At 35.2% G+C, this 22,555-nt stretch overlaps 2 pseudogenes; one reads left to right on the forward strand and one right to left on the reverse strand.

The window, feature by feature from the left end:
* Positions 1-15,233: 15,233 nt before the first annotated feature.
* LOC120781889 lies at positions 15,234-15,436 on the reverse strand (annotated as a pseudogene).
* A 6,377-nt stretch (positions 15,437-21,813) lies between these two features.
* Positions 21,814-21,907, forward strand: LOC120781905 (annotated as a pseudogene).
* The last annotated feature ends 648 nt before the right edge of the window (positions 21,908-22,555 follow it).

The raw sequence follows: 22,555 nt of genomic DNA on the forward strand, positions 1-22,555 counted from the left end.
GATTGGTCTTCTATCAGCACGAATCACGATTTTATGATCATCAGACGGCATCTGATCAAGTGCTGTGCGAAAAGTATTAATCAAATCATTATGTTCATGAAGCTCTTGCTCTTCGTGGCATTTTTAGAAGAAACTAAACAAAAGATAATAAAGAACTTCAGTAATAAATTGATGAAATCCAGCAAATTCTGGTCTCGAAAAGCACCAAACAGTCACGAAAAGACACGAAAGATGTTAAAAATATGCTGAAAATGTGTCAAAATTCAATTAAAAATTGGCCAAAAAATCGAAATAATTTTTGTCTGCACTCGAAAAGCACCAAAAAGTGACGAAAAGACACGAAAATCTGCTGAAAATGTGACAAAATTCAATTAAAAATTGGCCAAAAAGTTCAAGTAATTTTTAGCTCACTAATCGTACATTAAACAAAAAAAATGCACTCAATTTTTTAATTTTTTTCACAAAATATCAAATTTGAGATTATGTCACAAAATCATATGATGCACTTGTAACATTCAGAACACTTGCTTAGCAAAACAATTGATTTTTATCTCTTTAATCATTGTTTTTTTTACATTTGTTTTAACAAAATATTAAAATTAAAACGATGATTAGAACGAAAATTAATTTATTTTTATCAAAATACTCATCATAAAATGCAAAGAAATTAATATTTTCAAAAATCGATTATGATAAGATCAATCACCAATATTTTCAAAAATCGATTATGATAAGATCAATCACCAATGACGTCCAAAGAGAAAAGAGAAATGATAACAAATTGCTATTTGCATCACTCCGTGCAATGCTCTCCAATACACAAACGACTAAAATGTATAAAATACTAATGAATGTAAAAGCAATGTATATTTCTGAGCATAATTTTCATTGAATTCTCAGCTCTGTTCACTCATTTCTGTTAAAATTTCTCCTGAAGAGTCAAAAGTGGTGAAATCCACTAATAGAAAATTCATGGCTCTTGACAGTTTACACGCTTGTCCGTAGTTGAACCTTCTTTATATTATATGTACGTTCTCTGATTCAAGCAGAAGCTGTAGTCTTACCGCAATTAACAAATATGCTTCCAAGCTATCACATAAATAGCAAGTATTAGCAAAAGGTTTCACACTTAAAGATAGCAACTGCAACTGCTACCTCCTCGTTCAAATAGATTTTCTAATTGGTAGCGGTCTCATACCAAAGATAATACGCGAAGGTTTTGAGAAGATTTCAAACACACTTCTGACACAAAAATTTTACAGAACCAGTTACCCCGATACCAACTCAAGTAGAGGAAATTTCAAACGAATACCTAAATTCACAATTAAAGTAATTTCAAAAGTTAAGGAAACTTCCTCTCAAACAAAACTCTGGGGGATCAGTATTGTGAAAACATCTTTAAATCTACAACTACTCGAATAATGGCCGATATGTCGTATAACTATCACTAGAGTCACAATTGTCCAACACCACACGTATTAGCGGAAAAAACAAAGTAAGAGTTACCATTGGCAGTCCCAATAATAAAAACACATACTACAAACCTTTCCAACTCCGCAGGGTGGCTCTCAGAAATAATTAAAAAAACCATTCTACACAAATCCTTGAGTGCTAGCGCGCTACTATTAGCCGATCCAAAATAAATTGCAAAAATCGCTATTAATACAGAAAAGGCAAATAAATCGTATAATAAACTGATAAAATGGCAAATACAGCAAATCGTCAGTAAAATCCAAATAAATACGCAAAATAAAGTTGCATATCTTAAACACCTACTTCTTCTTTACTGGCATAGACACATCTTACGTAATTATAGCCGAGTTAACAGTGCGCCACTCGTTTGGTCTTTTCGTATCTTGGCGCCAATTGGAAATATTAAGCGAAGCTTAGGTTCTTCTCGACCTAATCTTTTGAACGGAGTGGATGTCTTCCACTTCCTCTGTTTCCACGGCGAGTATTGCGTCGAATACTTTCAGTCGCCGTTCTCGGGGCAAATTCAATGAACGCTGTCAATGTCGTCATATATCTCATACAGCTCATCATTCCATCGAATACGATATTCGCTTTCTCTCGAAAACTCGCAACATCGACTCATCAGATGTTGTCATCGGGCCCATGGCTTCCGCACCATACAGCAGCATGGGAATAAATGAGTGACTTATAGAGTTTAATGATTTTTTTCGTCGAAAGAGGACTTTATCTTTCCGATCTGCCTACCCAGTCCAAAGTAGAACCTTTTGGCATGAGTTAGAGTTCGAAGTTATGACTATCAATAGTGACGTGAGATTCTAGTGCAACGGGACTGTCTGTTTGAGGACAGCAGGCATTTCCTCATCTTGCTCTTGCCCACTGACAGACCCATTTGCTTTGCTTCCTTATCCAGTCCAGAGAAAGCAGAACTAATGACGCAGATGTTGAGGCCAATGATATCAATATCATCGGCATACGCCAGCAGCTTTACACTCTTATGGAAGAAGCATTTTCTGTCAAAAACAGCTTTGAAATCCACGAAGATGTGGTGTGTGTCGATTGGTGTAGATCTGGTCGGTTTTTTGATTTTCCATGTCTACAGCCACACTGATAAGTTCCAATCACTTTGTTAACGGTGGGATTTAATCTTTTACACAATACTCGATCTCACGGTGGTTGGCGCAGATTGTGGGGTCTCTCTTTTTGTGGATTGGGTAGAGCACACTCAAATTCGAATCTTCGGGCATGCTTTCGTCCGAACATATTCTACAAAGAAGCTTATGTATGCTCATTATCAGTTCTTCGCTGCGGTGTTTGAATAGCCTCGCCCGGCAATCCATCGGCCCAGCCACTTTGTTGTAATTCAGACGGGTAATTGCTATTCGAACTTCTTCATGGTCGGACAATGAAACGTCTGTTCCATCGTCATCGATTGGAGAAACGGGTTTGCCTTCACCTGGCTTTATGCTTTCACTCGCCATTCAGCAGGTTGGAGAAGTGTTCCTCCATAATTTAAGTATGCTCTGGGCATCGGTTACTAGATCACATTTCAGGGTTCTACAGGAGTATGCTCCGGTCTTAAAACCTTCTGTTAGCCGCCGCATTTTTTCGTATAATTTTTGAGCATTACCACTGTAGGCCGGCTTTGTTAAGCTCTGCATACTCACACACTTCGGCCTTCCTTTCTTTCTGTCTGCAAATGCGTCTCGCTTCCTCTTCAACTTCTGTGTACCTTTTCCATCCCACGCTTACGTTGCGGTCGATCGTAAAGTTGCGAGATAGGCAGTCTGTTTTCTTCCTCCACTGCGATACGGCACCAGCTGTTCTTTTGCATTTTCCGAAAATCAATGGTTTCAGTTGCAGCTGTACGTAATGAGTGTGCCATGCCGACCAAGAGTTTCCTTATACTGAGTTGTTGACGAGTGCTCTCAGAGAGCAGGAGTGCAAGCCGAGTAGAAAATCGTTGGACTATCTGTTGTGATTGCAACTTCTCGACGTCGAAACTTTTGTGTTTGCTGACGTTCGTTTTTTGCTGCAAAGAGGTGGGTGCGAATCTTGGCTGCAACAAGATAGTGGTCCGACTCGATGTTAGACCTAGGAGCGTGCACGTTAAGAACGATGGAGACGTGTCTTGGTCTATCACAACATGTTCGATCTGGTTGGTGGCTTTTCGATCCGGAGACAGCCAGGTGATAAAGCTAGTGAATTATTCTAAGGTGAGGAATCTAGTACTACAGATAACATTTTCTGGGCCCCGGCGAAGTCAATCAGTCTCAACCCATTTGGGATGTTTCGTCGTGGAGGCTGAATTTACCGACCGTAGTGCAAAAGATACCTTCTTTGCCCACCCTGGCGTTAAAGTCGCCAAGCACGATAATTATCGATGTCAAGGTATACTGCATCTATTAAAATTTCTAAACTATGAACTATTTGGCCTAGAGACTCATAAAAAAGAATATTGCAATTACTCTTTATATTTGGAGTGGGGAAAAAGTCCTTCCCCAAGTTTAAGCAGTTGCTGTGTAAAATCATTATAAGTGATTCCATGAATATGAGCTTTCATATTTGTCCGTAATTTTATATCAATCGAAGCCCATAAGGGCGCGACGATATTAAGCATGCTTTGATGATATCTGCTCGCACACCTCTGTTAATGAGCAGGAAGAGTCTGCGAAATATCCAGCCAATAAAAAAGCTATCCCGCAAAAGAGCAAAGGAGTTTCTTGCCTTTAAAACAATGTTCTGTCCATTTTATTCTATATGGTATGCTTATATGGCTTGGTGGTGCATTCCATCTCACATAATCAATGAGGCGTCTGTGGGGTAGTTTTGAATCTCAAGAGGGCCCTGTTTTTGCGGATATAGAAACATATTGATTGTTGTTCAAGATTTATGGATACCTGGATGTTTAAAAGATGAATGAGCAGTTTTTTCCATCCTTTAGAGTTGCAACAATTCTTGTTGAAGTCAATTGCCACTTCCCTGTTTGTCTTATTTTAGCAAGTATTGAATTCACAGGGAAATGTCTTGCCAGTGTTTTGGTTATTATTTTTTCAGTGTGTTGCCGCTTAGCTAAATGTTAAATAACATTCTCTGTCTAAAGTTAGCATTCTCTGTTATAAATAAATAATGAATGTCTTTTGAATTTACACTCGTAAGTCGGTTAAAAATTAACATATTCATATTTTTTTTTTACAAACCATCCTCATTGGATTATATGGTGGTTCAGACAATTTTTCTTTTCATGCAACGGTTTAGTCAGCTATAGCGAACAGACCAATACCCAACTTCATTTTATATATAAGATATGTAACTCTATATCTCTCTTGATTTGTTTCAAGTGTTACAAGCAGAAATTAATGTGAATATGCATACTCTCCAGCGAATCAAACGCACTATACCGGATTCTCAAACAAGCGGGTAGCACATGTGGTGCAGGCCTGCGCTAACATGTAGTATCTTCTAACTAAAATTTATTTGAAATATGCAAAATGAAACTTGGTAGTACTGAAGACAGCGGCTATACCACTTTAATATACGTATACTCTCTTGTACGAATTCGATACCTTTGTTGTTGCTTTTACAAGTAATATTTTTTAAAGAGAGCAGAGGCGGATTGAAAAATATGCAATAAAAATTTTAATCCCAAGCATATAACTAAGAATTAAAAAAATATTTTTTTTTTGTTTTTAAATTAACATTTTTTCACGTTTGCGAACTTTTTCAAAATATAAAAAAAATTAAAAAAAAAGGTGCGTGGAGTTCCTATGCGCGGATGAAGTTATACTTCTTAGTGATATTCCAAGCGAAATGCGGCTGGATTACCTTTGTATGAAAGAAAATTAGAAAACTTAAATTCACATTTTATAAATTTATTATGCACATAAAATGAAAAATAAAGCAAAGTCTAAATGAAGGAACTTTGACTAGAAAAGTAGTTCTGTCTCTTTGTTGCGGAAGAGAATATGCAGCGTAATCATCTCTCTTTTATAATCCATCAACACGCGTTGAAGGCCCAGCAGTTATCGGTGAATTGACGACCGTTGATTCATCAGTAGTTAGATGCTCCCGCAGAGATTGATGGAACAGCAAAGGTGAATCTTTTTTTACGCGCTCTCTGATATTCCGCAGCTGTTTTCCTCTTTTCGTTTGACTGCCAGCTATCATCGGAATTTCTCCTTTTCCCGCTCTGCTTTCTTTCGTGCTCGGTATTCTCGATAATATTGTGCTGTTTTCCTCCTCTTGAAACGCGGGCTACACTGTCTTTTCCGCTGTAAAATCAATTTAAAATCAAAACATTAAAAAATTCTTGCCAAATCCAATTGATATTAGTTTCAAGGCACAAGTTTAATGCACAAGGTGCATCTATTACGGACAATTGAAATGTTCAAGAGAAACTTACCATCACATAACCTGGAATCCGCTGTGTTATGCGTATTATCACTGTCACAATTCTCTCACATATTCTAACCGAGAATATGAAGAGACAGAAATATATGTATTTATAAAATGATTTCTTTGATATTCCATAGGATGGAAATATGTATGTAGAACTCTTTTATTTTTGATTTATTATTTTTCAAATTATTTAATGCTAAGTTGATCTTATTTTATAATAACTCATTTTAAATATATAAAAGATTTACCTAAACATTATGATGATATTTTCATGATTCATACGCAATGTACGAATGTAAGCAATTTCGTTTTGCGGTCGGCATTTCAATTTCTCATGCTTCAATTTTTGCTTTCAACCAAGAAATCGCTTGTATGTATGTATGTGCAATATATGCCTTTGCGTTTTGCCGTCGGCATTTCCATATTGACATGCAAAAGTAATTATGTATTTCATTGTTTCGTTTTGGCGCAATTTTGTATATTAAGACAAGTGTCAAAAATTGCGCCAAAATCAAATATATTATATATTCATATGTAAACATGTTTTAAACTTTACATAAAATTGAAGTGTCAATAATTGTGCCAATTTTCACAAAGTTGGAAATTTTGCGCGAATCTATATTATATATTTATATGTAAACATGTTTTAAACTTTATATAAAATTGAAGTGTCATCAATTGCGCCAAATTTCATAAAGTTGGAAATTTTGCGCGAATAAAGACGTGTGCGGGTTAAGTCGTGAATTACACTTATATTAATTAATTTGAAAGTGCCGAAAAATGCGAAACGAAATTTCAATAAATTTAAATAAATTTAGAAATAAATTTACATGTATTTTCATTTATATATTTAATTGTGCCCTAGTTGTTCATTTTTTATTTTCTCACACATTTCAGCCGATTTTTGTAAGAAATTTGACCGGCGTAGAAGCAAAATGCGAAATAATCATTCATACATATTTCTATACTTAAACAAAAATTTTATGTTTCTTATTATGTAAATGCATAACCAAACCATACTTTCAGCGCAACCTAGTTGTTGTCAATGGTGGTGTTGATGGTAAGCGCTTGGAAAGTCAAGATGCTACCACAGGTTCGAATCTCGACAGAATAAATTTTTAATTTTTTGCTTTTAACATCGTATACTATACAATTAAATATTTTTCTTACTAATAGAAATTTAATTTTATCACAGCAATATTATGCATATGTATATTTTGTATATTGCTGTGATAAATTTAATTTCTATTAGTAAGAAAAATATTTATTTGTATAGTATACGATGTCAAAAGGCATATCCTTCTTGTGTATACATATGAGAGTGTATGTTATGTGCGCTTGTATATACAAGTTAACAAAATAAATATTTTGTTATACAGTGTGCTGTACCATGTAAGCTCTGGAATGCAGGTACATAATTTGGCAAACACATCACGCCACTTTACCGCTACCCAATAAAAAGAACTCCAAACTAAAAATAGGGATTTTAATGACGCTACTAGCACGCCACTTTACCGCTACCCACTAAAAAGAACGCCAAACTAAAATAGGGATTTTAATGACGCTACTAGCACGCCACTAACAATATGCGTCGCTGCCGACGTCTCACTCTGCCGACGCTTAGGATATTAAGTTGGTGATAGCATAAGATTAGATTTAAGTTTCACTTTTAATTCGGCTATCCTTCAAGCAGGTTGGACATCGCTCCAACAAACTTTAACTTTAAGGAATCGTTTTTTGTACAGTTTTTTATAAAAATGAAATTAGTGAAATAAAAATTTAAATAAAAAACTTAAAGACATTTAACTGGCGCCCAACGGATTGGAGAACCACACAACAGCCTGAAGGAGTCTGCAGTGGAATTTTAATTAATTATCCTCCTAGCCGAACTAATTGTCCATCTCGATCTCTTACCCATGCTTGAGGAAGAGAAGCGTGCGAGAAAGTGGCCATCGGGGGAACCCTAGTAACGACGCAAAGGACTAAACGGGAAACTTCTTCCAGTCATGCACGTGTAAGATGCTAATTTTAAGTATTTTGATTCCCATTTTTAATTATCTAATTCAATCAATTAAATACATAAGCGAAAAGTGTTAAAAAGAATATTATCTTCTATCTAAAATGTAAAATTTGAATAAGTGGTTTATTTCACAAAAGTGTATTATGTAAAAGTGTATTTTTAGATTTTTAGACAAAAAAATTAATATAATGAATTGAAAAATGAGGTAAAAGTTAGTTATTACAAAAAAAAAAAAAAAAAAAAAAGTTAAAAAAAAAAAAAAAAAAAAACCTCATTTTTTGATACAGCAAAATATATATTATATATGTAGTATGTATATATGAATACTTATTAGTAAAAATAAAAAAAAGTTGCTTTCCTACTACTTATTTAAATTTATTAAGAAATATTAATTTAAATTCAATATAACATAAAAGCAAATTTAGCTAACGAACTATAATAAAATTATATAAAATAATCCTTATAATAAAATAAAATACAATTATAAATTAAAATTATAATATTTTGTTGAAAATCAATATAAAATAACACCACATTAAAAAGGAAATTTTAGTCCTTATAATAATTTTCTATCTTAAAACGTCTCTGCGATTCACCACCTTCGGGGGGACCCTCCAGAGAACAATCATAATATTAACCATTTTCTAACTTAAAACGTCTCTGCGATTCACCACCTTCGGGGGGACCCTCCAGAGAACAATCATAATATTAACCATTTTCTAACTTAAAACGTCTCTGCGATTCACCACCTTCGGGGGGACCCTCCAGAGAACAATCATAATATTAACCATTTTCTAACTTAAAACGTCTCTGCGATTCACCACCTTCGGGGGGACCCTCCAGAGAACAATCATAATATCAACCATTTTCTAACTTAAAAAACGTCTCTGCGATTCACCACCTTCGGGGGGACCCTCCAGAGATCGGTTATAATTCGATATTAAAACAATAATAACCATTTTAGAGGCTTATACAGCTATAACTAAAAATACCTAAAAAGACCGCGATTCACCACCTTCGGGGGGACCCTCCGGTTCTTATAATAAGTACGAAAATAACCTAAAAAACAACAAAAAATTAATAGAATAAAAATATATAATCAAAAAAAAATAATCAAAATGACTAACCCAAACAACCTTATTCGTCCACCAATAATAAATATACCATCCGTACCCTCTCCTGCTAATACACCAATTATAGAGCAAGTAAACGTAACACCAGAATTAGAAGCTCTGATTAGAAGAATAGTGAGAAATGTATGCCTCAGCGAGGACAGCAGACAAACTAATCATAACGAACTTAACTGTACAGATGAAGTAATTAACAGCGAATATAGGCATAATATTGATGAACTAGATAAGGTTCCTGACGTAGTTCGCTGCCTCAGAGAATTTTCGGGAAATCCAATCGAATACAGCTCTTGGAAGAAGAGCGTTGATAGAATTTTGAAGTTGTACGAACCTATCAGAGGAACAGCTAAATATTTTGGTATTATAAATTCTATAAGAAATAAAATAACTGGAAGTGCTGATAATGTTTTGGAGTCGTATAATACTCCACTAAACTGGAACAGCATTTCACGTTGTTTGACTCTGCATTATGCAGATAAGCGGGATCTCGGCACACTTGAGTACCAAATGATTACTCTAGTTCAAGGCAACAAAACGGTGGAACAATTCTATCAAGCCGTATATGAACATTTGTCTCTTATTTTGAATAAAATTTCGTGTATGGAAATCGGGAGTGAATCCATGAACGTCCTAATGGGCACATACCGCGATAAGGCTTTAGACACTTTTATTAGAGGTCTTAAAGGTGACCTACCGCGATTATTGGGAATGAAAGAACCAGTAGACCTACCACAAGCTTTATATCTATGTACAAAATTACAAAATCAAAACTTTAGGGCTCAGTATGCCAGACATACTAATAACATTGGAAAAGGGCTAAGCACAAGCTCACCACCACTTTTTTCCTATAGTTCACACCCCAACACATTTAACCAACATCGCTATTATCCTCAACCATTTCGCTCGCCACAAATACCTCAAAGGGTATTCCAACCAAATAGACCTTACAACCAATACCGTTACGGACATAATGATTATAAATTTCTTCCACCTAGGCCAACTGCCCCAAAACCACCGCAACCTATGGACATAGATCCAAGTCTAAAAACAGCTAATGTTAACTACGTGAACAGATCTTTTTCTCCTAAATACACAGGAAAAAGACCAACAAGTGGATTTTCCAATAATCAAAATCCACCAAAACTACAAAGAAATTTTCATATCAATAATTCAGAAATCGTAAACGAACAAGATAATTATGAACAAAACTTAATTGAATACACGAACAAAACAAAATTTATAAACGAGACATTTCCTAATGAAACTGAAGACTTTACAGACATACATTTTTTTAGATTAAGCAATTCATCACTACCATATTTCGAGTGCAAAACAACTAGCGGTGAATTGCTCAAATTCCTTATCGATACTGGCTCGAACAGAAATTACATACAACCAAAACATGTTCAAAACCCCATTCCTAATAAAAATATATTCTACGTAAATTCAATAGCAGGTAATGTTAAGATAACTCACCATACAATGTTAAATTTATTTAAACAAAATCATTTCAATGTAAAATTCTTTTTATTGCCACCTTTAAAATCTTTCGACGGAATATTAGGGAATGATAGCCTAAAAGAACTATCCGCCATCATTCATACGAAAGAAAATTATATGACTATTTGCAATAACTATAAAATCAAAATAAAACAACAATCTGCAAATTCCTTAAATAACATTGGCATCAGAACAAAACACATGACTGAACAAGAAAAACTTCATATCGAAAATTTAATAAGACAATACTCAAATTTATTTGCTGAACCAAACGAAAAGCTTACATTCACAACCATCGTAAAAGGTGAAATAAAAACTACAACCGAAAGGCCAATATATTCGGCATATTACCCATATCCTATTTCCCTAAAAGATGAAGTTGAAAAACAAATACAGGAACTTCTTGACAATAACATAATTCGACCTTCACGGTCTCCTTATAATTCTCCGGTATGGATAGTACCAAAGAAAATAGACGCTTCAGGAAAGAAAAAATATCGACTCGTTATTGATTATAGGAAACTCAATACCGTCACCATTCCTGATCGCTATCCCATACCCGACATCAGTAACGTACTCTCAGAACTAGGAAAAAGCAAATTATTTTCAGTCATAGACCTTAAAAGTGGATTTCACCAAATACCTCTAAAAGAGAACGATATAGAAAAAACGGCTTTCTCCGTAAGACACGGAAAATACGAGTTCACAAGACTACCATTCGGTCTCAAAAATGCACCATCAATTTTTCAACGTGCACTCGACGATATTTTACGTGAGCACATAGGGAAAATATGCTACGTATACATTGACGACATAATCGTATTTAGTGAAGATACCGAATCACATTTCCAAAATATCGAAACCATATTTCGAACTTTACAAAACGCTAATATGAAGGTGCAAATCGACAAATGTGAATTCTTGAAAACAGAAGTCGAATTCCTTGGTTTTATTGTATCCCAAAATGGTATACGAACCAACCCAAAAAAGTAGAGGCAATTAAAAACTTTCCCTGTCCAAGAACTATAAAAGACCTCAGGTCATTTCTAGGACTGTCCGGTTTCTATCGTCGTTTTATAAAAGATTACGCCAAATTGACGAAACCCTTGACATCCCTTTTAAGGGGGGAGGAAGGACATATATCCAAAAGACTTTCTAGTAGGAAATACGTTAACCTTTCCAAAGAAGCCATCGATGCATTCCAAAAGGTAAAAAATTCTCTATTGTCGGAAGACGTTATGCTATCTTATCCCGATTATAATAAGGAATTTCACCTAACGACGGACGCATCAAAATACGCTATTGGCGCAGTATTAACACAGGAAAATAGACCCATTATATTCATTTCGAGAACCCTAAGTAAAACGGAGGAAGCATATGCCACTAACGAGAGAGAAATGCTAGCTATTATTTGGGCTTTGAAATGCCTTCGAAACTACTTGTACGGGACTGCCAAAGTAAAGATCTTTACAGACCATCAGCCATTAACATACGCCTTATCTAACAAAAATTCCAATTCTAAAATGAAGCGATGGAAATCAATTTTAGAAGAATACCATTACGAACTACAGTACAAACCCGGAACAAGGAATAAAGTTGCAGATGCTTTATCTCGTCCCCCTCGCAATTCACATATTAACTCTATGACGTTGACCCAGAACAGCGACGAAAGCTCCTCACAGAATTTGATACCATTTGCCAATGTACCCCTTAACGTATTCAAAAACCAAATCATCCTCAATGTAGGAAACAACACTGACTACAAGTTTGAAATTCCATTCCCAACATATCATCGTCACACAGTAACTGATGTAACTTTCAACGAAGAAAAATTAGCCAATATCCTTAAATCATATCTGAACCCATCGGTTACTAATGGCCTCATGACAGACGAACGAACACTAGGTATGATACAAAAAATTTTTGCCGATCGTTTCAACAGATACAAAATACAGTTCACTAGGAAGTTAGTAAGAGATCTAACAAATTCAGCCGATCAAAATAAAGAAATTATTAATGAACACAATCGTACCCACCGAAATAGCGAAGAAAACAAGTTGCAGATTCTAGAAAAGTTTTATTTTCCACAAATGAGAGCAAAGATTAAAAAAATCGTGAAACAGTGCAGAACATGTAAATTTAATAAATACGACCGTCACCCTCATAAACACGCTATTCAAAGCACACCAATACCTGAGTACCCCGGACATATTGTCCATATCGATATATACCACACAAACAAACAACTCATTCTTACCGCCATAGATAAATTTTCGAAATATGCTCTTATTAAACAAATTAAATCACGAGCGGCAGAGGATCTGAAACAACCTCTTAGAGACATCATAATTTCATTAGGAATACCAAAAGTTATTATATTCGACAATGAAAAATCATTTAATTCCAGCCCAATCACATTCATGCTGACTAATCAATTCAATATAGAAATTCACAAAGCTCCACCCTATAAAAGCTGTTCGAACGGTCAAGTTGAGAGATTTCACCTTACTCTTACCGAAATAATACGTTGCCTCAAATCAGAAAATACGCATGCATCATTTGAGGAACTCCTAGATAAATCAATTTTTGAGTACAACAACTCAATCCATTCAACAACCGGTAAAGAACCTCTCGAGCTTTTCTTTGGCCACAGAACACTAATCGATTCCAAACAAATAGAAATAAATAGGCAAGAAAACGTTAAGAGGCTACGAGAAAAACAAGAGACCGATTTAAATTATCATAATAAAAACAAAACGCCCATGAAGAATTACGACATAGGTGACACAATTTATGTAAATATAAATAAAAGGTTAGGAAATAAACTAACTCCACGATATAAAGAGGAAATAGTCGCTAAAAACTTTAACAGTACTGTCCTCACCAAATCGGGTAAAACCGTTCATAAAAATTTAATTAAAAACTGCTTTAAGTAAAAAGTTAAAATTATAACTTATTGAAAATTACAAAAATAATATGCATCAGAATTAGAAAAAATACGTTAATGTAAATAGAATATAACTTTACTATCAAAAATAAAACTAAAAAGTTAAAATAAAAATATTTAAAATTGAAATTGTAAAAAGAAAAAATTACTACATATACTCATGTTATTAACTGAACCAAGGCCAATATTACAACTTCATATAAATAAAAAAATTTTTTTAGAAACATTTAGAGTAAGAATCACTTGTAGGAATGAAAATGAATTGTAAACTTTTTGCAATATTTAAATATGAATGTGAAATATGAAAAATGAAAATGAATTGTAACCCTTTTTCTAATATTTAAATACTTTAAGCAGTAAATCATGTAAAATATGTATGTACATAGTTAAGAAATACACCACTTAATTGCGCAAAGGCGAATAAACAGCACCTATAACCAGCCTAAGGAATCAAGCCAATCGTCAGTGAATACGATACCAGTGCCAAATACACTACATATGTATGTATGTACATATGTCGCTCATTGAAACATTTTATAAACAAAAGCTTACGGTACGAAACACGATTCTACAGCTCAGCCATAGTACTCTTTACATCGAAGTCTCTCAGTTGTCCAAATAAAACTTTACAACTTTACACTTGGTTGTCGAACGCGGACGTTCGAAATTAAGAAGGGAGGAGTTAACAAAATAAATATTTTGTTATACAGTGTGCTGTACCATGTAAGCTCTGGAATGCAGGTACATAATTTGGCAAACACATCACGCCACTTTACCGCTACCCAATAAAAGAACTCCAAACTAAAAATAGGGATTTTAATGACGCTACTAGCACGCCACTTTACCGCTACCCACTAAGAGAACGCCAAACTAAAAATAGGGATTTTAATGACGCTACTAGCACGCCACTAACAATATGCGTCGCTGCCGACGTCTCGTTCTGCCGGCGCTTAGAATATTAAGTTGGTGATAGCTTAAGCTTAGATTTAAGTTTCACTTTTAATTCGGCTATCCTTCAAGCAGGTTGGACATCGCTCCAACAAACTTTAACTTTAAGGAATCGTTTTTTGTACAGTTTTTTATAAAAATGAAATTAGTGAAATAAAAATTTAAATAAAAAACTTAAAGACATTTAACTTACATATATGTATTTACATACATTGCCAACCAAAAAATGCACAAGCATACAAACATACATATGCGTACACATATGAATATGTCACCAAGAAAAAATTGATCTTCACAAGACAATATGGCAGCCAAATTGGCGAAGAACAAGTGTAGTACATTTTACAACAAAAACGATTTCATTCATGAACGCAGGCGGAAATTCCACAAGCGATCTCGCTTCATTCATAAAAACAGAGGCCGTAACATCTCCCCGAGCATGCCTTTGCCAACAAGTCGTCTTTTCGCAAAAGCCAAAAATCATAAATTGCACAACTTTCTAGTGCTTCTCGCAAAAATCTGCGTTGATATGTATTCCCGATCATACGTATACATACATACATATTTACGCATGTTTGTAGGCGAAGCTGCTACAGCGGCAAGGGGTGACAATCGGCGGCCATTACTTTACTTATACCATAAAAATTCTATTGCTACGAATATGGAAATGACAACGAAATAATGCAAATATGCATATTTCTAAAGGTCATTAATTTCTTTGAAGAAATGAAAGGAATGAATGATCCTGAGAAGTATAGTCTTAACTTTTCAACGGCCAACGCAGAGCATTTCAATCAAAAGGAATTTATTCATTAAAATCACCACTCAGAAGTCGTTTTATCCGTTGTAAGCGAACGATTTTCGAAGAAACATCATTTCTAATATGCCACAAGACAAAATCAGAAATGAACTTCTTAAACCTCACGCTGTCAGATAAAACGATATACCTCGTCATCGCGGGTCGATTTCCAAAAAATGTAAATGAAGACTAACTACAGAAATGATGCTGTAAAGTATAGCCTTAATTTTTCAACGGCCAACGCAGAGTATTTCAACCAAAAGATACGCAAAATAGTTGAGAATTCCCAGAGATGAAAGACAAACGAAAGAAAAAGAAGCATAACTTCAATAATGCACAAGCATACAAACATACATATGCGCAGACATGTGAATATGTCACCAACCAAAAATTTAAACATTGTTCTACAAAAACAACAACAGCATAAGCATGGCAACATTGTGTTGTTGGTAGAAAAGCCGAGCTGTGCCGAAAGAAACGAACAAACGATCGCCGATTGTCACCGCTTCGCTTGCTGCTCGAACATCTTCGCAGACAAGGTTGCGTTAGATTCATATTGAGCAAGGTTGCGCAACCTGAATCTATCGCAACCTTTTCCGAACTCGTATAAGAAGTATAACTTCAAAAATAAAATTTAAAACTCTATGATAATCTAGATAAACTTTTAAAATATCCCTATAAATAACATACAAAGGGGGAGACACTGTCTACGTAAAAACAGATAGGCGTAAAAAACAAACTATAAAATACAATAAACATAAAATTGCAGCAAAAGAAAATAAAATAAAATCGTATGACATTATTTTGTTATAATTTTCTTCAATAATAGTTATCTGTATGTAGAATTATGCGGTTGCTTTTTTATATTGTTTTGATATAAAACTAACTTTGAATATAAATTAATGAATACAATAAAATTTACAATATTATTTACAAACTTGAATTTGTCAATAATGAATTCAAATAAAAGTTGGTTGAATTCATTTCAGATTTTCTGAGAAATTTGCATATGCATTTAATTTTACGACTTTTTTAGTGCTGTACGCAGAGTTATGCGGACAAGTCAGAGAACTTAAAACATAGAGAAGGTGCAGGTTCGATGTCGAACATTTTATAGAATTGAAGTACGGAATTCACCTCACAACCACATAATTCACGCTGTGAAATGTTATCATTTTTAACAGTTCTTCACATACTCAAACAGAATATGAAGAGAAATTAATATACTTATGTATGCATGCTCCTTATTATACTCCCAACCACAGCATTGTGATATTTTCATGCTTCAATTTTTGCTTTGAACCAGGCAATCGCAATGTATGCAAATCTGTATGCTTTTGCGTTTTGGCGTCGGCATTTCCACATTGGCATGTAAAAATAATTATATGAGTATAATTTTGAATGAATGCGTGCATAGTAATATTTATAGCCAATTTGGACTTACATATCTAATAATTTTATTTGATTTTTACATAATATACTATACTAATAAATATTTTTGTATTATGTTTCTTACTAATAGAAATTGAATTTATCACAACAATATATAAATACATCGTCTATCATATTAATCTTATGTATCTGCACATGCTCATATGAATGTATGTATAAGCATGTGCGCGTTCAGAAATTCAAATCATGATTTTATCACTTATCAATATATTACATGTGCGCACATTGATCTGCCTGTTCATACATTCATATATACTTATAATGTATGTACATATATTTGTATACATTGCCGAACAAATAATGCACAAGCATACAAACATACTTACATATGCGTACACATAATGGATGGTTTTTTAGTGTTGAGTGAAGTGGATGTGTTTTTTGGAGCTCTTTGATTGTTCGTGGAATAATCCTAGTTTTTAATAGTGAAATCACACTTGGTTTGGCTTGGGATTTGCCGGAATTCCGGACGATCCAAGTGGGTACAAAACCTAAAGAAATTGATAAGTACAATTTAATTTAAAAAAAATTTATTTCCAAATACCTGCCCCTTCGTGGCAAATTTCCAAATTTTTTTAGTTATATTTTATTATTTCCCCTACTAACAGCGAATCAAACGTGCGCTAATTTTTTAATTTGCCGCTTTGTTTTGATAAATCAGCTGTTTTCCGTTTTCGCCTTTTCGCTTTTTTCTCCTTTTCGTTCTGCTTTTGGTTTATAATATAAATTAGGTTTTAGCAGCAGGGATTGAACGTACTCATTGACAGGTGTACCCAACTATTTTCTCACTGAGGTATGGCCTTTGAGAATAGTATGGGGCGTACACCAGAGAATCCTTTTCGGAGTAATTCTAAAATTCCGCCCCCTAACGGCCGAAATGAGGAATCCACTGCTGCTGGATCAACATTTAGTGACGAAACTGCTGACCGGGCAAGCAAAAGTGAAGAGACATCTCTAAATAATGAATCATCCAACTATTTTAAAAAGCTGGGTTGCAAAATAAAAGAGTTGGAAAATATGATGGCTAGTCAAAGGCACGTAAACCAGGCTATGCGCGATTTATTGAGTACCATAATGAGCTTATATAACAAAACTGAGAAACCGGAGAAGCAAATTATGCCTGAGAAAGCAACACAGCTTTCTCATATTTCTAAAGAGTTGATCACCCCAAAGAGGCTGCGAGAAGCATCGGGAGAACTACCCCCCACAAAAAAACCAAAAAAGGCTATTGAAAAGGTGTAACAAATGACCAGAGAGGTCAAGAAAGTAATAGATATTACGGGTCAACATAAATGTGAAAGATGGATGGATGTTGTTAAAAATAGGAATCCGATTCAAAAGAAAATAAGAGCGAAACCGGACGCCATCATAATAACGAAAAAGGAAGGTGCGTCGTGTGCTGATATTCTCCGGAAGATAAAAAGCGACAGCGGTCTTGAAGAGCTGGAATCAAACGTGTCATACATACGAAAAACGCTGAAAGGAGACCTACTGATTGAGCTAAAAAATCAGGCGGACAAGAGAGCCGAATCATTCCAAACCCCTCTTAGAGGGAGCGGTGGGTGGAATGGCGCTGATACAGCCAAAAACTCATAGCGTCACAATAGTTTGTAAGGATTTAGACGAAATTACTACACCTGAAGAAATCTGCGAGGCGCTAAAAAAAGAGTGTGGACTCCAAAACCTGGAGAAATCAAGCGTCAAAAGTATGAGAAAAACCCAGATAGCGCTTGTATGCCTACGTGCTCAGGATGCTAAAGCTGCACTAAATCTGGGCAAAGTTAAGATAGGGTGGTCGATCTGTCGCCTTCGAGAGTACTCGCCTATTCCCAGATGCTATAAGTGTTTCCACCTGGGTCACATGGCGCGTAACTGCTGCAGTTTGACAGACAGATCTTCTCAATGCACACGTTGTGGAACCGCGGGTCATTTAGCAAAGGTATGCCCCAACTTTTCGAGCTGCATGCTCTGCAAAGGGGAACACTCAGTATTGAGCATGACTTGCCCCAAGTACCTGGAGATGAAGAAGTCTCTAAGAAAATGAGGATAATACAGTTAAATTTAAATCATTGCGCAGCAGCACAGGATTTGCTAGATCAGACAGTTACAGAAGATAACATTGATGTCGCCATACTAAGTGAGCAATACTCCCAGCGTCCGGAAACCACATGGATTGCAGACAAAACCGGCAAGGCAGCAATATGGTCCTGCAAAGGACAGCCTTTTAAGACCAGTTCCAGAGAAGCTCATAACTGTTTTACACGGGCGAATATACGAGGGATATATTTTGTAAGTTGCTATGCTCTTCACAGCGCAGCAATTACAGAATTTGAAGATTTCCTCTTAAGACTGTCTTTAGAAACCAGAGGCAAAGCTCCAATTGTAATAGTGGGGGATTTTAATGCATGGTTGACTGCATGGGGCAGCATATATACAAACCATCGCGGGCGCCTAATTCAAGAATTCTTAAGTCAAACGAATAATAAAGAGTGGAACGCAAAACACATACCAAAAAGGAAGCAAAGGATCCATAATTGACGCAAGGATCCATATGTTCGCAAATGATTCACTCAGCAGGCACATTAAGTCAACAGTGTCAAATATGTACACAAATAGTGATCATATGGCCATTATAGCTCAAATTTCGTACACCCCAGAGCCGGAACCCCTCAGCAGATACACTTCCCGAAAGCGAAGCTGGAAGCAACAGGTGTTCGATGCAGACCTGTTTCAGCTAGTCTGGAGTGCATCAAGAGCACCAGAGGACGACGCCGCCCATCTGGTATCGACTGTGCGAAAGGAACTGGTCGCAGCATGCGACGCGACAAAGCGTAGAACAACTCATCACAACAAGCGGCGCCCGGTATATTGGTGGAATGAGGAAATTGCCACTCTGAGAAAGTTTTGTCACTCAGCTAGACGACGTCTGCAGCGTAACCACATTGAAACGAATGAAAATAGACTTAGAAAAGAATTAAAAAGCCACAAGAAGCTGAAGTCTGCAACTACACGAAGCAAAAAATCATGTTTTGAGAAGATCTGTGAAAAAGCAAACCTTGACCCTTGGGGAACTGCTTACAAAATCTGTATGTCAACATTTAAAAATAAGCAGCAACAACCTAAAGATTTATCTATATTATGCATCTATTCCTGAAACACGATCAGATTTCCTATGCCAATCGACGAAACGAAGCTGCAGAGTCACCACCATTAGTCACAGAAGAGGAGCTCCTGGCCATAGTAAAGAAAATAAAAAACAACAAAGCAACCGGATTAGATGACATACCTAATAGAGCCCTGAAGGAAGCTATAAGCTCAAAAATGTACAACGCTTGTATAAAGGAAGAGGTGTTCCCCGACTCGTGGAAAGTTTTGGTTCTGCTCCCAAAACAAAGGAAACCATCTGAAGAAATAATATACATATGTATATGCTATAGAAATTCTATTGGTACAAATATGGAAATGATAACGAAATAATGCGAATACGTATATTTCATGAAGGCCATCAATTTTCTTTGAAGAAATGAAGTTCATTTGGCACATCTTCATTTTGTAATACTCGAAATAAATATAATTTATTTGAAATAAAAATTTATTTAAAATTATTTTTTATATAATTTTTCACGATTTTGCAATGTATACAGATACATGTACATACATTATAAGTATATATGAATGTATGAACAGGCAGATCAATGCGCGCACATATAATATATTGATAAGTGATAAAATCATGATTTGAATTTCTGAACGCGCACATGCTTATACATACATTCATATGAGCATGTGCAGATACTTAAGATTAATATAATATACGATGTATTTATATATTGTTGTGATAAATTAAATTTCTATTAGTAAGAAACATAATACAAAAATATTTATTAGTATAGTATATTATGTAAAAATCAAATAAAATTATTAGATATGTAAGTCCAAATTGGCTATAAATATTACTATGCACGCATTCATTCAAAATTATACTCATATAATTATTTTTACATGCCAATGTGGAAATGCCGACGCCAAAACGCAAAAGCATACAGATTTGCATACATTGCGATTGCCTGGTTCAAAGCAAAAATTGAAGCATGAAAATATCACAATGCTGTGGTTGGGAGTATCATAAGGAGCATGCATACAGAAGTATATTAATTTCTCTTCATATTCTGTTTGAGTATGTGAAGAACTGTTAAAAATGATAATATTTCACAGCGTGAATTATGTGGTTGTGAGGTGAATTCCGTACTTCAATTCTATAAAATGTTCGACATCGAACCTGCACCTTCTCTATGTTTTAAGTTCTCTGACTTGTCCGCATAACTCTGCGTACAACACTAAAAAAGTCGTAAAATTAAATGCATATGCAAATTTCTCAGAAAATCTGAAATGAATTCAACCAACTTTTATTTGAATTCATTATTGACAAATTCAAGTTTGTAAATAATATTTTAAATTTTATTGTATTCATTAATTTATATTCAAAGTTAGTTTTATATCAAAACAATATAAAAAAGCAACCGCATAATTCTACATACAGATAACTATTATTGAAGAAAATTATAACAAAATAATGTCATACGATTTTATTTTATTTTCTTTTGCTGCAATTTTATGTTTATTGTATTTTATAGCTTGTTTTTTACGCCTATCTGTTTTTACGTAGACAGTGTCTCCCCCTTTGTATGTTATTTATAGGGATATTTTAAAAGTTTATCTAGATTATCATAGAGTTTTAGATTTTATTTTTGAAGTTATACTTCTTATACGAGTTCGGAAGAGGTTGCGATAGATTCAGGTTGCGCAACCTTGCTCAATATGAATCTAACGCAGCCTTGTCTGCGAAGATGTTCGAGCAGCAAGCGAAGCGGTGACAATCGGCGATCGTTTGTTCGTTTCTTTCGGCACAACTCGGCTTTTCTACCAACAACACAATGTTGCCATGCTTATGCTATTGTTGTTTTTGTAGAACAATGTTTAAATTTTTGGTTGGTGACATATTCACATGTGTGCGCATATGTATGTTTGTATGCTTGTGCATTATTGAAGTTATGCTTCTTTTTCTTTCGTTTGTCTTTCATCTCTGGGAATTCTCAACTATTTTGCGTATCTTTTGGTTGAAATACTCTGCGTTGGCCGTTGAAAAATTAAGGCTATACTTTACAGGATCATTTCTGTAGTTAGTCTTCATTTACATTTTTTGGAGATCGACCCGCGATGACGAAGTATATCGTTTTATCTGAAGTATATCGTTTCAATGACCTTTAGAAATATGCATATTTGCATTATTTCGTTGTCATTTCCATATTCGTAGCAAAAGAATTTTTATGGCATAAGTAAAGCAATGGCCGCCGATTGTCACCCTTGCCGCTGTAGCAGCTTCGCCTACAAATATGCGTAAATATGTACATATGTATGTATACGTATGATCGGGAATACATATCAACGCAGATTTTTGCGAGAAGCACTAGAAAGTTGTGCAATTTATGATTTTTGGCTTTTGCGAAAAGACGACTTGTTGGCAAAGGCATGCTCGGGGAGATGTTACGGCCTCTGTTTTTATGAATGAAGCGAGATCGCTTGTGGAATTTGCGCCTGCGTTCATGAATGAAATCGTTTTTGTTGTAAAATGTACTACACTTGTTCTTCGCCAATTTGGCTGCCATATTGTCTTGTGAAGATCAATTCTTTGTTGGTGACATATTCATATGTGTACGCATATGTATGTTTGTATGCTTGTGCATTTTTTGGTTGGCTTTAGCTCGCCTTCAAACGGATGTTCTTAGGCTACCCAGAGGATACTTGGTCAAAGACCGGAAGTAGTGAGCTGGTTGAGCCATGTGTAAAAGAATCGTTTCTGGCCACTCCCAAGTGAATGGCGATCAGAGAAC

Source organism: Bactrocera tryoni, unplaced genomic scaffold (genome assembly GCF_016617805.1).
Source record: "Bactrocera tryoni isolate S06 unplaced genomic scaffold, CSIRO_BtryS06_freeze2 scaffold_7, whole genome shotgun sequence".
Lineage (NCBI taxonomy): Eukaryota > Metazoa > Arthropoda > Insecta > Diptera > Tephritidae > Bactrocera > Bactrocera tryoni.